This window comes from Notamacropus eugenii, chromosome 2, assembly GCF_028372415.1.
Source record: "Notamacropus eugenii isolate mMacEug1 chromosome 2, mMacEug1.pri_v2, whole genome shotgun sequence".
NCBI lineage: Eukaryota > Metazoa > Chordata > Mammalia > Diprotodontia > Macropodidae > Notamacropus > Notamacropus eugenii.
In genome coordinates, this window is record NC_092873.1 from 442006098 (window position 1) to 442021136 (window position 15039).

At 36.0% G+C, this 15039-nt stretch overlaps 1 long non-coding RNA gene across 2 annotated transcripts in view; it reads left to right on the forward strand.

Annotated features, from left to right (window-relative positions):
- The window catches only part of LOC140529542 (uncharacterized), a 98656-nt gene that overhangs the window by 36310 nt on the left and 47307 nt on the right, over window positions 1–15039 (forward strand). For both annotated transcript variants that reach the window (XR_011975589.1, XR_011975588.1), the window contains exon 2: window positions 5316–5458. This is a non-coding gene — a long non-coding RNA (uncharacterized lncRNA). The remainder of the gene's footprint in view (window positions 1–5315; window positions 5459–15039) is intronic.

Here is a 15039-nt window from a genome sequence, read left to right on the forward strand (position 1 = left end):
TTCCTAAGCCCCTCTAATACTGCTGAGTGGACAGAAATTACAGATGCTAGAAAAGCTGACAAATGACTGCGAGGTCCCTCCCCCAGTGCCTCGACAGTCAAAGCTCCTGCCAAAGCATGCCTGAAAGCAGCCAGCTAGGAGACAAAGGCACAAAGATTCCATTTTCTGGGGGAAAATAGATTTCATGTGCAGTACACCAGGGAGGATGACTGAAAGCTGACACATGGGCCATTTTGGAGAGACCGGAATGAATATTTCAAGGAGATTGAAATTACCCTTGATTGCATCAAGCTCAGCAAATGTTGTGGAACCTAAAAAAGTCTGTACAGTCTGAAGGGAAAGAAAAAAAGACGTTCGGTGGCAGGATATCTTATTTTTAAAAGTCTCAAGCACATGTTCCCCAAAAAGGAGAAGGAAAAAACCCTCAAACTCCAAAGAAACCTCCACTGATTATATAGTGCTTTGCCACTAAGAATTAACTCTGGATCACCCCATAGTGCGTATATATAATGTGTGTGTGTGTTGCGGGGGAAGAAGAGGGGATGGCGAAAAGTTAAAACTACTCCACAGAAAGATTTAGCAAGATTGTATCAAATCCTTGTGAATGTGGTGTTGCCTATAAAAAGATTCTCCACTCCTCACCCCCAGGGTAGCATGGAGATGCAGTGAGAGGTTTATTAGAGATCTAAACCTTGGCATCCAAACCTTGCCAAGACTGCAAGTTTTAGCTGGTGAACTTGGGGTTCCTGGCTTGTTCCTTTCCTGCTACTGGCATCCAGAAATGGTGTTCTCTCATTTGCCTTCACACCACACTAGTCAGATGTCAGTGGGTGCAGGAGGAGACAGAGAAAGGAAAGAACAGGATTCCATTTGAAGAAAAGTTAAGAGGAGAGAGGGAGAAATGACAGAGGGTAGCAGAGAGAGAGAGGGAGGGGGAGGAGAAGTGAAAGAGGAAAGAGGAGAGCGAGGGAGATGGGGGTGGGGGGAGAGTGAAGAGGGAGGGGAGTGAGGAGGAGGAGACAGAGAGAGAGAGAGAGAGAGAGAGAGATTCAGTTCTTGTCATGTGTAGGTAAGACTTCTAGTTCACATGTGTTTTTGATTATGTAAAATTAATGGGGGGGGGGGGTGGAATCAGCCACTATAAGAGGTTAAAAAGAGAGCCTTAAATTAGAGGGTAGTTTTTAAGTTAACTTTGGCATTTAATAAGCCTGCTCTGATTTCAGCCACCTTATTTGTCTTGCATATATCTTAAGAGCTTCCAAAGTGAGCCACCCCCCACTCATACAAATATTAAAAGAATTTACAAGGAATAGAAGAACTGCTTGTTGATTAGACTTCCACCCTTACCTACATCCAATATCCACAATTCTCACAATTATTGTTCATCTATACCTAACATTATCACAAAACCTCCAGCAAAGGCCTCATTATTTTACATGGAGGCTGCCCACATGCCTGTTTCCATTCAATAAAATCAACCCTCTTGCTAAACTGGCACATTTTCAGAAAAAAAAAAAAAAAAGAAAACCTTAGAGTAAGATTAACAGGCCTTGGAAAATGTTATATCATTAACAGGTTAAAAATATAATTAACAGTGGCTGTCAGGGGTAATAGACCAAGAAATTGTACTGGGGATATTTTAATTGAAAAAAATGTTTTACCACATTTTTAAAAAATTCTCTGCAAGGGTCAGTGGAGAACATATTTTGGATTCTTATTTTCATTTTTTCCCTTCATAGTTCCTTACAACATTGAATTTCTGCAACCACTTGAAACAACACACACACACACACACACACACACACACACACATACACACAAAATTAAGCACCTAATTACTTCAAAGTCCTAACAAAAAAGCACTGAGTAAAACATGGATTTTATTATAAATAATAGACAGTAGTTGTGACTGTACTAAGGTTTTGTTCTAATACAATGAACTTAAAACATATTACTATCCTAATATTTTCTGTCTGAGATTAACTTTTCTTCTTTATTTTTTGACTTAATGAACTTTATCTGTACATGATATACAGGGGATTTATGTTCACCTTTAATAATGTACACATCTAAATGAGCATACATGTTTTAGAATGGTTCATTATAATATTCTCTTAGCCTATAATACCATGCTAAAGAGGTGGTATTCATTAGCACAGTGAAAATTTTCCCTGGCTTGCTTTCCCAATGAAACCTTAGATCCTGTGAAATGTGGCACATAGTTAAAAAACAAAAAAATTGCCAGTGTTCATCACTTTCTTCTTCTCCTCCTCCTTTTTCTCCACCTTCTTCTCCTTCTCCTCCCTCTCCTTGTTCCTCTTCTTCTTTCTCTTCTTTTCTTCCTTCTTCCTCCTCTTCCTGCTTTTCTCTTCTTCTCCCTCTTCCTCCTCCTTCCCTCCTCATTTTAGAATCTGTATACAAGGCAAGATCAAAGGAAAATATAAAATACTTAACCTTCATACTTTTGACTCTATAAATGTTAATTTTACAATTAAACTTAGAAATATGATGCTTATACCAACCATCCTTTTTAGTATAATATATACATTGTTTTGCATTTCTGTGTCTTTTAAAATAAGGGATTTTGGATCATGAATCAATCAATATTTTTGATATTTAATATTTTGAATGTGTAAACAAGTACCTTGCTGTCTAAGCAAGTACCTTGGAGAATGTATACAAAAGGATGTTGAAGAACTCAAAGTTCATTCATCCATTTGAACATGGAAAATGAACTGAATTGACAATTCAGCAAAAAAAAAAAAGCTATCAGTTGTGTTATGGGTGATAGTGGGCACATCTGTACAGTAATCAAGCAACAAAGCAAATGTGTAAAGCAAATTATGTAAGTTGTATACACAGCACCAAATAACAAAGTCTGAGCATATCGTAGTTGGAAGAGACAATGTGGCCACATAGACTAAGTTCCCTGTCAACAAGCAATGCTTATGGATTGATAAAATAATTGTTGCTACAACAGACCTTTTAAGCAGTTGTCCAGCGTTTGTGTGAAGACTGTCATTGAGAGGGGACTGCATTATTTCATGAGGCAACTCATTCCAATTCTGGATATCTGTTAAGAAGTTTTTCCCTATATTGAACATAAATCAGGGTTTGAAACAGTTGATTGAGTGAATTTTTAAAAATACTGTCACTTTTTTCATATCACCTCTAATGAAATAATATTAAATTTGGGCCCTGCAATACAACTGTAAAAAATACATAGACTGTAACATATATATTATATATATATATAATATATATGATTCCTTGCCTTTGCCTGCATTTTGATAATATTTTATTACTAAAATGAGTGTATGTAAGAGAGGGAGGTGAGATGTCAGCTAGGAATGAAGTTTGTGTGTTATTTGGGAGCAAAGCTAAAGAGGGAGCTACTTTGGGTAAGAACATTTAGAGATATATGAATAATTGTTACAGACATAAAAAAACAACTTTTGGAAAGCAATAACTCTTATTCATGTCCACTCAACTGTATTTATTAAGAGACGTAAGGGATCTAACATCAGAGATCTAGTGTTATACTTGAAATCAGAAAGACTCCAGTTTTAATTTGGCCTCTGACAAGCTGTGTGATGATGAACAAATCACTTTAACTTTTTAAACCTCAGTGTTACTCATCTGTAAACTGTGGGTGATGCCTGTGGTATCTACTATACAATAATAATTATTATTAATGATAATGAACAGCAGGAAACTAATAAATGATTAGCAATTGGTTCTCTGAAGGACAAAATGTGCAGGAAAAACTTTTAAACTTAATCTGTATTATTAACATTTTCTTATCACTTTCTTAAATCTAGACAATCAAAAAAACAATAAATCACATGTTGATTTTTAGTTGGTCAATTCCCTAAGTGGCAATGCTTACTCTGAACATTTAATAACTGGCTCTTGGGAGCTGTTTTGAGCTCTCTCCACTATACCTTTTCTCAAAAGCTTACAGAATCTCAGGGTAATTGGTCATCTAGTTAAACTTCCTAATTTTGCAGCAGTCAATACTAAAACTGAGAGACGGAAAATGACTTATTTGCTCAAGATTATTGAGTGACAAAACTAGGTCATGAACCCAGTTCTTCTGACTCTAAGTCATTTAGAGTCTTTTCCTACACACTTTGGAGAAAACGAGAAAACTGAATTGTAGAATTTGTGAACTATTACAAGTAAATGTAGTGTATTCTTAAAATGGCAAGTAATGGAACCAAATAATCCATAGGAAAAGGTAAAAATACTGATGATTTTGTGAAGGTGAAGTGAATAAATATATTTTCACACATTGAATATAACCACTTATAGTTATTTCCAAGATGTCAGGAGACTCTATAATTCTTAGACCTAGCATTATGGGGAGAAACATTAAGTTTTTAAGTTTTTAACTCAATAAATTAGAATGATTTAAAAGAAATTTTAAAGAGTGTATAACATGGCAGCTTCAAACATTTTTCTACTTGAAAGTTCCATAATCTTCCCATCAACATGTGATATAAAATAGTTGTACCATGAATAAAATGGACTAGTCAGAAATACATATTTCCTCTTCTCAATAAACTTTAAGCTCAGGTTTTTAAGAGTCGTGCTAAACAAACATACAAACAAAAAGTTGTCCTAAATGTAATGATAACCAATAACCTGTTTCTTATAATCCTAGTATACACTTCTTTCAATATTACTAAATTCAAATTCAGGATATTTCTAAAGCTAGCATGACATCACATCTACACATATACATGAGTGTATATATATATATATATATATATATATATATATATATATATACTTATACATACATATGTATAATACTGAATTTAGAACTCGGAGATAGGGCTACAGATTCCTCCTCAGAAACTTGCTAATCATGCGTGGCCTCTGAGTGTCTCAGTGTTGTCCTCTGTAGAGTGGACATATAATTAGTAGGACACTTATACTACCTACATAACAGGGCTGTTGAGAGGAAAGTACTTGGGAATTTTAAAGACAATGTAAATGTGAGTTAAAAATTTGTCTATTATAAGGAAGAAAGAAAGTCTTAAAACTGATTGAGAACATATGGTCAAAATAATTTAGTTTATCCTTTAAGGATGTCTCAAGAAGAGACTCTACTTTTGTGGGTGGAGAGGGTTTTTATGGGGTCCATAAGAAACCCTTGAAAATGGGGAATCTATAAAAAGTTAGACTCTTCACTGACACCAACATAGCACTAATATCCATTAGAGCTTATTTCCTTAGCCATTCCTGAACTTTCCACCTCTAATTTCCACCTCTTAACCGCCCCCCCCCCCTTTTTTTGCTTTGTCTAGGAATCATGATAGATTTGCTAACTAGAAGACAAAAGCAGCTGAAGACATTTTGACCGATGCCTGTTATACTGAAGTGTTGTGAGATCTCCAAGGTTCGGCACAGAGATGAGTCTGCTGTGCTGAAAGATAAGAAAATGACTCAGGTGAGCCATTTCCTTAAACTACCTACCTCAAGATCCTTTATTCTGTCTCCTTTTCCAAGAAAAGCTGTATCACAACACACATGTATGAATAATCTGTCTCTTCCCTTCCTCTCGTTAACAGATATCTTTCATAATTAATGTTGTTTACTGCCTTTCATCAAATGTATGCCATATCCATTGGGTGATGGAGCAGCCAGGTTCCTAAATACCCATTAGAAGAAAATGGCACTTGTAAAAAGCTCCACCTGTCTCATCAGGGCAATTATTATAAGTATCTCGGGTGCCACCAAGTGCAGCCCTGTATGTGAATGACAGCTTTCATCTTCACTTTTTTTTTCCAATTCAAAAGAAAACCTAGGAGCCTTTTGGAGGCCCTAACAAAACAATACAGATGCTAAAATAAATCAGGGAGACTTTGAAAAACCCCTTATGTAAAATGTGTGAAATAGCTTAGCATATATCAAGCCAGACCCCCAGGTAAATGTTGGTTTCTAATAAGGCACATGACAATCTCAATTATGAGAATCATTATTCCATGCTCTGCTTGCCATTTTATATTCCCAGCAGGATATTTTTCTTTTCATCAAGAGTTTCCAAGGCTGTCTACTCTTCTGTATACGTAGAGCATATTTAAGAGCCCCCGCCCCCCTCGCCCCGCCAAAAAGCCGCACTAATTAAAAAAAGCCTTGTCAAGTGGTCAGACAGACTGGAACTAGAGGATTATAGGTAAGAGGGATAAAATGAAGGATTCAAAGATATAATTTCTCTTTCTGTGGTGGCAGCAGAAGCAGCTGTTATAGACAGGCAATTTAAAGATATGACTGCTTAAGCACCCTGTCTGGGAAACAGAACACAACAAAACCTCATGGCAAATAATGTCCCCCATTTTTAAGATGTAATCACTGCTGGTTGACTCCGTTGCTATCACCCTCCCCTTTCCCCTTTCCCCCAAGCCAGTTGATTTTCTTTGTCATTATAGGCTAACCTTTTTATTCCTGCTTCTGCCCATCCACTGAATACTCTGGTATTTTCCATCCCTCACTTGGTTTGCCCTGCTGAGTTAACAGTAATTCCTCGGTCAATGACTACTGTTCCATGTTGGTAACTGCTAACCTACGAAGAGCATAACCTCCTCCAAAAAGGAGGGCCATGGTTTGAAAGGAGGGTGCGTACTCCCAGTCACTGAATTCTTCATTTTGCAATATGAATTTGTTTTAGAATTTGAGCAAGAAGTCTCTTGTGTGGAATGATTTGGACGCTTGTGTACAAAGGGGTAATTTTGTCTGAAAGGTTTGAAGGAGTGAATTGGATCATTGTAGAAATCAATATGTAGAAACAGAGGGGCTTGCTTCAAATATAGAATTTGTCTTGATATGTGAAAGTGGTATCACCTGAAAGAAAATTTTAATTCAGATTGTATACTTTTTGCGGTGTACAAGGAAAATTTCACATTCTTCATATTGATATGGTACTCTATAATTTATAATGTGCTTTCCTCACAACAGGTCCAGTCAGTAGCAGTACAAGTATTATCCCCATTTGACAGATGAGAAAATTGAGTCTTAGAGCAGTAAACATCAGAGCTGAGATTCAAATCTAGGTCCTTTGCTTTCAGGTTCATTGTTCTTTACAGTGACTTCTTTATTGTGGAATTTCTATTTGAATTTATGGAAATTATCTATTCTATCTCCTTCTCAAGGAAAAACTATATTACAGCACACATAGATGAATGTGATGATGGTGATTCATAGAAATTAGGAGCCAGAAAGAACCTGAAAGGCAGTATGTAGCCCAACCTCTGATTTTATACATACTTTAACTAGAACACAGAGGTTAAGTGATTGGGACAAGGTTGTATAACTAGTCAGTAGCAGGTTTTTCCTCCTCATCATATGATTCCTTTAAGAGAAACTTGCTGGCTCTTAGGAAGTTATTGAGAGAAACTATGGCCATCAAAATACATGCACACTAAAATTTCCCCATCACTACCATGAATAATCCATCCATCCATCAAAAGGCATGTATTAAGCACCTACTTTGTGCAAGCCACCAGGTTAGGCCTGGGGGATAAAAAAGCAAAAAAATGAAATAATTCCTATTCTCAAGAAGCTTACATTCTAATAATAAAAAGCTTATGGACGTACACTGGAATACAACATACATGATGATATGTATGCAATGTTTCAAGGACTTGAAAACTGGCTTTCAACATGCGTATGTATTAAGAACAGTTTTTATCTTATGCATCTACATGCATCCATGTAAATTAGCACAATATTAGTTTAGTTCTTCTACAGTTGATCTGGAAACAAATGTCTGCCCTTGTAACCAACACAGCACCTTAAGATGGGTTAAAAGGATGCCCGGGAGAAGAGGTTGAATATGCCCTTCTCACATTTCACTAGAAAGGCCAGCAATGCTTTTCCCTGTATGCCCTTGAAGGAATGCAATCTGGAAAGAGAAATAAAAATACTAAATTATAACATGCCACCTGGCAGTTTACCATAATAACAGTTATAATAATAAAAATACTTAACTCTTATATAACCCTTTCAGGTTTGAAGAAGTGCATTATCCTCCCTCCAAAATCCTGGGAGGTCGGTGCTCTTATTATCTGTATTTTACCGATGAGGCAGGTGAGGAAGACAACTTAAATAACTTACCTAGGTTCATACTGCCAGTAGTTATCTGATTCTGAATTTTAACTCCAGGCTTCCAAGCACTCCATCGAATGTACCACCTACCTGCCTTCATAAGACTATTATTATGAAGAACATGAAAAATATTTTTGTGGGTAGATTCTATTTTTAACAATAGCGTGTTGGCTAGTTTTAATGAAGTTTATAGGGAATACTCAAGGAGACAAAAATGAAAATAGAATATGTAGTATACAATAACCAGACCATGGTCTACTTATAAAAAAAGAAACTTTTAAAAAATTCACTTACATCCATATCTCTGTGTGAGTGCTAGACAGAGTCAGAGAAAATGTACTGTGCCTCTTGAGATTTTTAGGGCAGGAAAGAAATCCTGTAAAAAGAATAGTAAGCTTCACACACTATAAACTTTTAAATGATGTGGAGGGCTTTTCCCAGTAGAGGTAGTGCTAGAGAATGTTGCAAAATGGAGCAAAGATGACCTAGGTGTCATATTTCCTGAAACATGAGGCTTTGCTGTACAGGGGTGATAATGTTGTATCTCATAAATAGTTGTAAAAAAAATCACCTTCATCATAAAGTCATAACCCTTAATACAGACATTTAAAATAAGAAAGGTGATAAACCCTCTTGGTTTGAAACATATTGATAAAACCTTCAGAAGCAAACCTGGGGACTGAGAATAGCCATTTCCCATCTTATTCACCAGTTGGTTGCTTTTTAAAACATATGTTTGCTTCCCAGAATATTGTAGGCACACCTAAGTGATGGTAAAAATTACAGTTTAAGCAACAAGCCAGCGGAAGTCCAGTAGATTTCATTTTAGTTTGCGTTTTTGAAGATACCACTTAAGTTAAAAACCATCATTAACTGAATTACATCTTCTGTTGCCATGTTTTAAAGAGTCACCTTAAAAAAAGTGCATCCCACAATACAGCGTGTGTAGACGCTGAATTACATTGGCTAACTTAAAAAAAAAAAAAAGCTATCTCTCAGTATCTTTACCTGGAGCTTTAATGGATTAATCAGTAGCAATTAGTTGTAATTTTTCTGTTCCACATTACAATTTGAAGACAGCCAAAACTCTGAATATCAGATTTGTGTGGTTCTCCTCCCTCACCCCGACCCCATGAAGACATCTATGATTAAACATCATAGATATAATTAGGTAAAATGTCAATCGGCCTCATAGGATGTGCAGGGACTGGAAGTCCAGCTGTGTATCATCTGCCTATAGGTGATCTAGTAGATACAGCTGAATGATGTGTCACTCAGTGAAACTCTAAATCAGAACATGAAGAATGAGGGATTCATGACTGTATTCACGTAGTCAAATAAATATACATTTGAGCACCTGAACATTATTTCCTTTTGCTATCTTTTCACATTTCTTCCCCCTTTTTAAACAGAATCCAGAAAGACAGCATCTCTAGCCACAGTGAGCTAGAAATACCGGTATGACTCTTGGCAGCCCCTTTTCTGAGGCGTTGGAGGAACTTGTATAGACTAAGGTTAGCTTCAAACATGTTGTGGAGATCAAATATATATTTTGACTACAAGTTCTGAGCCTCTAGTATCTTATCATCCATTTTCAAATTGTAAATTGTATTCAAATTACAAAGAAAAGTTGAGAGTGAAAAATAAGTTAAAAATAAGCAAAAATAAGTTTTTAGTATCTGTTCTCTGTATGGAAAGGATAATATGGCTTTCTTTATTAGCTGCAGACTCACTTCAAGAGAATGACTTCAAGATCTTGTTTCCCTATAAAGAAGATGTTGGTTGATTAGGACTAGTTAACCCTTTCCAAAAGTCAATATATCCCACAATTTAGAAAGTACGAAGAGGAGAGGGATTTAATTGTGCTGTGTCCTGAGAAACCATGACCTCTGACCAAGGGAAACAAAGAACTATGCTGTTGTTATTGTGGGTTAAGGAGGAATAGTTGAGTAGAAAAGAAGGAGAGAGGATTCACTTCAGACTTCTGTTTTACCTTTTTAAAGGAGTGAACTAATCTTCTAAGAGATTTTTCAGGGCAGCTAGGCAGCACAATAGGTATAGTGCCTCTCCTGGAGTCAGGAAGATTCACCTTCCTTAAATCAAATCTGGTCTCAGGTACTTACTTAATAGCTGTGTGACCCTGGGCAAGTCTCTTAATCCTGTTTGCCTCAGTTTTCTCATCTGTGAAGTGAGCTAGAGAAGGAGATGGCAAATTAAATCCATATCTTTGCCAAGAAAACCTCAAATGGGGTTATGAAGAATGAGGGACAACTGAAAACAACGTAACAAGAGACTATTCAGCCCTGCTTATGATTCTTATGATATCAGTTCAACTACTAGGCCCATTTCAAGCAGAAAATTGTGGAGAAAGAAAAATGGGGTTTGATTTTCCTTCTTAAACTTGTAAGCCCCAAATTAGAGAAGATGGCACAAGAAAACCTATTAAAGGCAAGAGTCATATATTTGAATCATGCAGCAATCTATATTTTGTTGCCCTTTCTTTACTAGAATCACAGAATCCTAGAAATGGGAAGGACCCCAGAAGTTATCTAGTCCACCTTGGACCCTGAAAGCAGCCTCTCTATAATATCACAGAAACAAATGGTTATTCATAGTAAATTAGCCATCAATCAATATAAGGCAAATTTATAAATTATTTGGAAAAAGATAGGTGTGTGCATGACTTGATATGGTCAATGAACCATAAAATATGTGATTGATTTGAGGAGAGTTCAAAGCAGGAGGTCATTACCAGTTTCCATTAATGAAGAAAAGTGTTAACCAGTCTTCCAAATAGTGTCTTTTTAAAATATTTTAAATAAGTAAAGGGGAAAAAGGCAAGCATTTGTAGGCATTGATAGGATATATAATGAAAGATAAATTTGCTTTCTGCTTCTTCCAGAAAACAGAGTCAGGAATTGAATACTTCTAAAGAGGGTGACAAATGTCTAGATTGTTAGGGTCCTACCATCAGTAGGAGAGGAAATACATTGATTTAGAAACTTTCAATAGGGGCAATTGAAAAATGCTCTAAAGGAATGGCATCTATATGCCAGGTTCACAGGATTGTCTTGGAACTGTGGGCTATTCTTTTTTGATAGGATGTGAAGACAGACTTGAGATTTCATTGGTACAAGGGAGTCAAGTAGAGGAAATTCCTTCTATCAATACAGGTTCATATTCATTCTGTAACTTTTAGCCTTTAAGAATTGCTGGGGAAAACAAAGGTTAAGTGTTTTGCCCAGTATAGCATGCATATTCACATTGGCACTCTTAGAACCAGGCCTATTAAATCTGTTCCTGAGGGGTTGGGGTGTTTCTTCTCTATTGCTATTGGTTCAAGGTCCCACCATCTGTGTTCTCCCCATTGTTAGAGCGCATGACCTCAGAGAGAAAAGACTTGAATTTCACCAGAAGTTGTGAGCAAAGGAGTGCATCTCCAGAGCACAGCTGAACACAATAAGGTAAAGTAGTCAAAAAAGGCAGAACCCAAGTATGACAGGCCTTTTTGAATGCCTCCAAAGCCAATGAATGAGCATGCCTCTTCATCGTAAGGCTAGCTGACATAAGCAGTAACAGAATGTCCATGGATGCTCCACAGTCTTTCTAAGCAACTTACATTTATCATGACTCTCCTGAAAGTAGGTTCCTATGTCATTTTGGGGACTATTTGTTGTAATTTTGTTATCAATAAATTTGATGTAAATTTAGAAATTATTTGGGAAAAGATCTAGGCCTGAATAACCAATGTGGTCAACAGACTATAAAATATGACACTATTCCTGCAGAGCTCATTTCCATAGAGATATGCTATACTGGATTCTCTGTGCATGCTCTAGACCAAGAGTGGGGAACCTGAAGCCTTGAGATCACATGTGGCCCTCTAGGTCCTCAAGTGCAGCTCTTTGACTGAATCCAAACTTCATAGAACAAAGAGGGCCACATGTGGCCTCAAGGTCACTGGTTCCCACCCCTGCTCTAGACCCTATTACATCAGGATCACATAGCTAGTAGATGTCAACTTGAAACTAGATGTTTTTGACTCTGAGGCCAGCTCTCTAGTTTCCATTTCATGGTGTCTCTTACATTATTTAATTTAATTAATAATTTAATTTCCTTTTCTTTCTAATCTTGGGATGAATATATTCAGAATTATTCTACTTTTGGTGGCAGTATCTCTTCTTGTTTCTCTCCAGTATTTTCTCATGAACAAAGCAGAGAATAAATCCTATAAGTGTGCGTATTTTTGTAATAATTTTTGTAGTATATTCCACATCTGAAATACTAGTTATAATGTTAGATTTAGAGGCACTGAATGTGGGTTTATACTTTCATGCTATTTTTGAAAACTTTAAAAGTAAATCATATCATCAATTCAAAGAATTCATTTGCTTTTGGAGTTTGGAATTTTTCTGAGAGATTTCAATAAAATATTTTTATCAGACTTAAGAGTTTATTTTAGGGAGGTGGGGTCAGAAAAGAGGGTTAAATTCCTAACAAGTGAATACAAAAGAGCATTCCTGACAAGAAGCTGTTAAAGTGACCACACTGTGAAACTCTTTTAGAAAGAATAGCTATGGAGCAAGCACTCTATCTCTAATTAAACTCTTCTATAAACGTTAGTTCCATTGACTTGGTCTTGGAAAAATTCCACGTAGCTAACAAAGAACATCATATCCTGAAAGTGGCCATAGAATATTAATAAACAAAGAAAACAATAGACCAGAACTTTGAAAAACAGCATTAAAGATGACCTAAGTGAGTACCCTGTAGCTGAAATGCCGGGAATCAACACAATCTGTTTGGAAATCGTTTCAATTGTAGAGTGGCCGAGAGAACGTTAATTCTTAATTTAAGGCTTATTTTCTTTGTCTGGGATGTTTTGATAGTGGAAGAAATAACCAGATAGGCACCTCATAAATTTTCTTTAAAAGCTATCAGTTACCTAAAAAACAAATAAAAACTTTGGTAGGAAATAAAGAACTATAACAACTAGAAGATGAAAAATACAACTGATTCAGTAATCAAATGTTTTCACAAATGCTGGGATATCTGTTGTTGAACTAGTATTTCTTCCCTTCATCATCTTTCATCGAAAAGATTATGTGAAGGCATTCAGATGTCATATTCGAAGTCAGGAATTTCTTATTTCCTGCTTAAATACACATTCCTACAGATTCAAACATATTAAAAATTGCCCTTGGAACCATGAAAAGAACAAGATGCATGGGGGTTGTCTTTTTGAGATAGTAACTTGTAATTTTTGAGCAGATGTGCATTCAATTCCTCTCAAGAACTGATAAGAAATTTAACCAATGAACACTGATACGGGTGAAGACTAGATGTTAAGTCTTTTCAGCAAGTGTAGATAGCTCCAACTTGGAGCTGTTGAATTACACGGTAGATTTATGAATACAGTCTGGTGAGGTTTTTTCTTTTTTAGGGGGACTGAAAAGACTAAGAAAGGCTAAAGTGAACATTTCCATACCTTAGGGTTATTTCAATAACTGCACTCTTTTACCTGGTAACAAATAATATAATATGTAATTAAGATGAAAGAAGGAAAGCTGTACATGGGAACTTATCATTGTTAATTAATTTGAAGTATAATAAAGATGTCTTAATGGAAACATTTTTAAATGAAAAGGGAAATTTTCCCTTAGAGATATTAAACTGATTTACTGTGTTGCTATTTTTTTTAAACAAAGCTACTAAAGCAGACACTTTTGGTCTCTACAGATTTATTTAGACAAGTTCAGTTCATTTGAGGTTTTTTCATGAGAAAGAATGACATGTAAGGAAGGGTTAATCTTCAAGAAGTGGTATTTTCAGGAATGCTTAAAGATGGAAACCCCTTTTTGGTGCTCTTGGCAAGTTATTCAATAGCTAGGATTCATCACATCAAATATTCATTATGCCCTGTTAGGTACAGAGTAATATTCTGGAAGCTAAAAAAATGAAAGCAATAGCACATATATGTTCATGTATATATTTATACATATATAAATATATGTATCATACCTAATATTTATAGAGCATCTTTGTGTTTCCAAGGCACTATATATATATATATAGTCTCTTTCTTCATAGGAACTCTTTTATGGCTACAAAGCATATTATTTACATTATTCCATTGGATTCTCATGGCAATCCTGTGATATATGAGTATTGCGAGTAATATTATTCCAATTTTCAATGATGATGGAAACTCAGAGAGTTTAAAGGACTTGCCTACAGCTAGTGTAACTGGTAGAGCGAAGATTCAACCCTAGGCTTCTGCCTCTCAAGCATATGATTTTTACTATGTGAAGCAGTAATTCTAAGCCATGGATTCCTTTCCTTGGACTCTCAGAAATCCTTCTGTCCCTATTCATCCCTGTCATTCCATGACATTCTTTCCTACCTCTTAAAAAATGATAGCCTGTCTTTATTTTCTTCTATGAGAAACATAAACCTTGAATCCCAAAGTATAATGGAAGAGTAGAGAACTGACTAATACTTCCGACTTTTACCTTACAATAATACGATCCCTTGTTTGATGAGACATCCATCATTTATCAAGCATCGTGGCCCAATGGGGTATAACAAAATGTTATTAGTAATATGGGTTTGTGGATAGCTGAAGTTTCACCACCAACTTCAGACTTTGGTGAACAAACTTGGCTTTGTTCTGGGGTATTGGTTAAGGGGGAGGGGAAGAAGGGGTAGGACACTAGAAAACTGCATCCTTTTAAATTTCATATATGTGAGGTCATCAATAGCAACCTGGCACCTTAATTCAAGTATCTAAATGGGATAATTTATAATTTCCATATTAACTGAAAGTCTTTTGAAATTTTAAAGTGTCCTTAAGAGATGTAGGAGAGCTGTTCAAAGAAATCACACTTTGGAGAATACAGTGGAATCATGTTTCATGGTCTCCTGTAC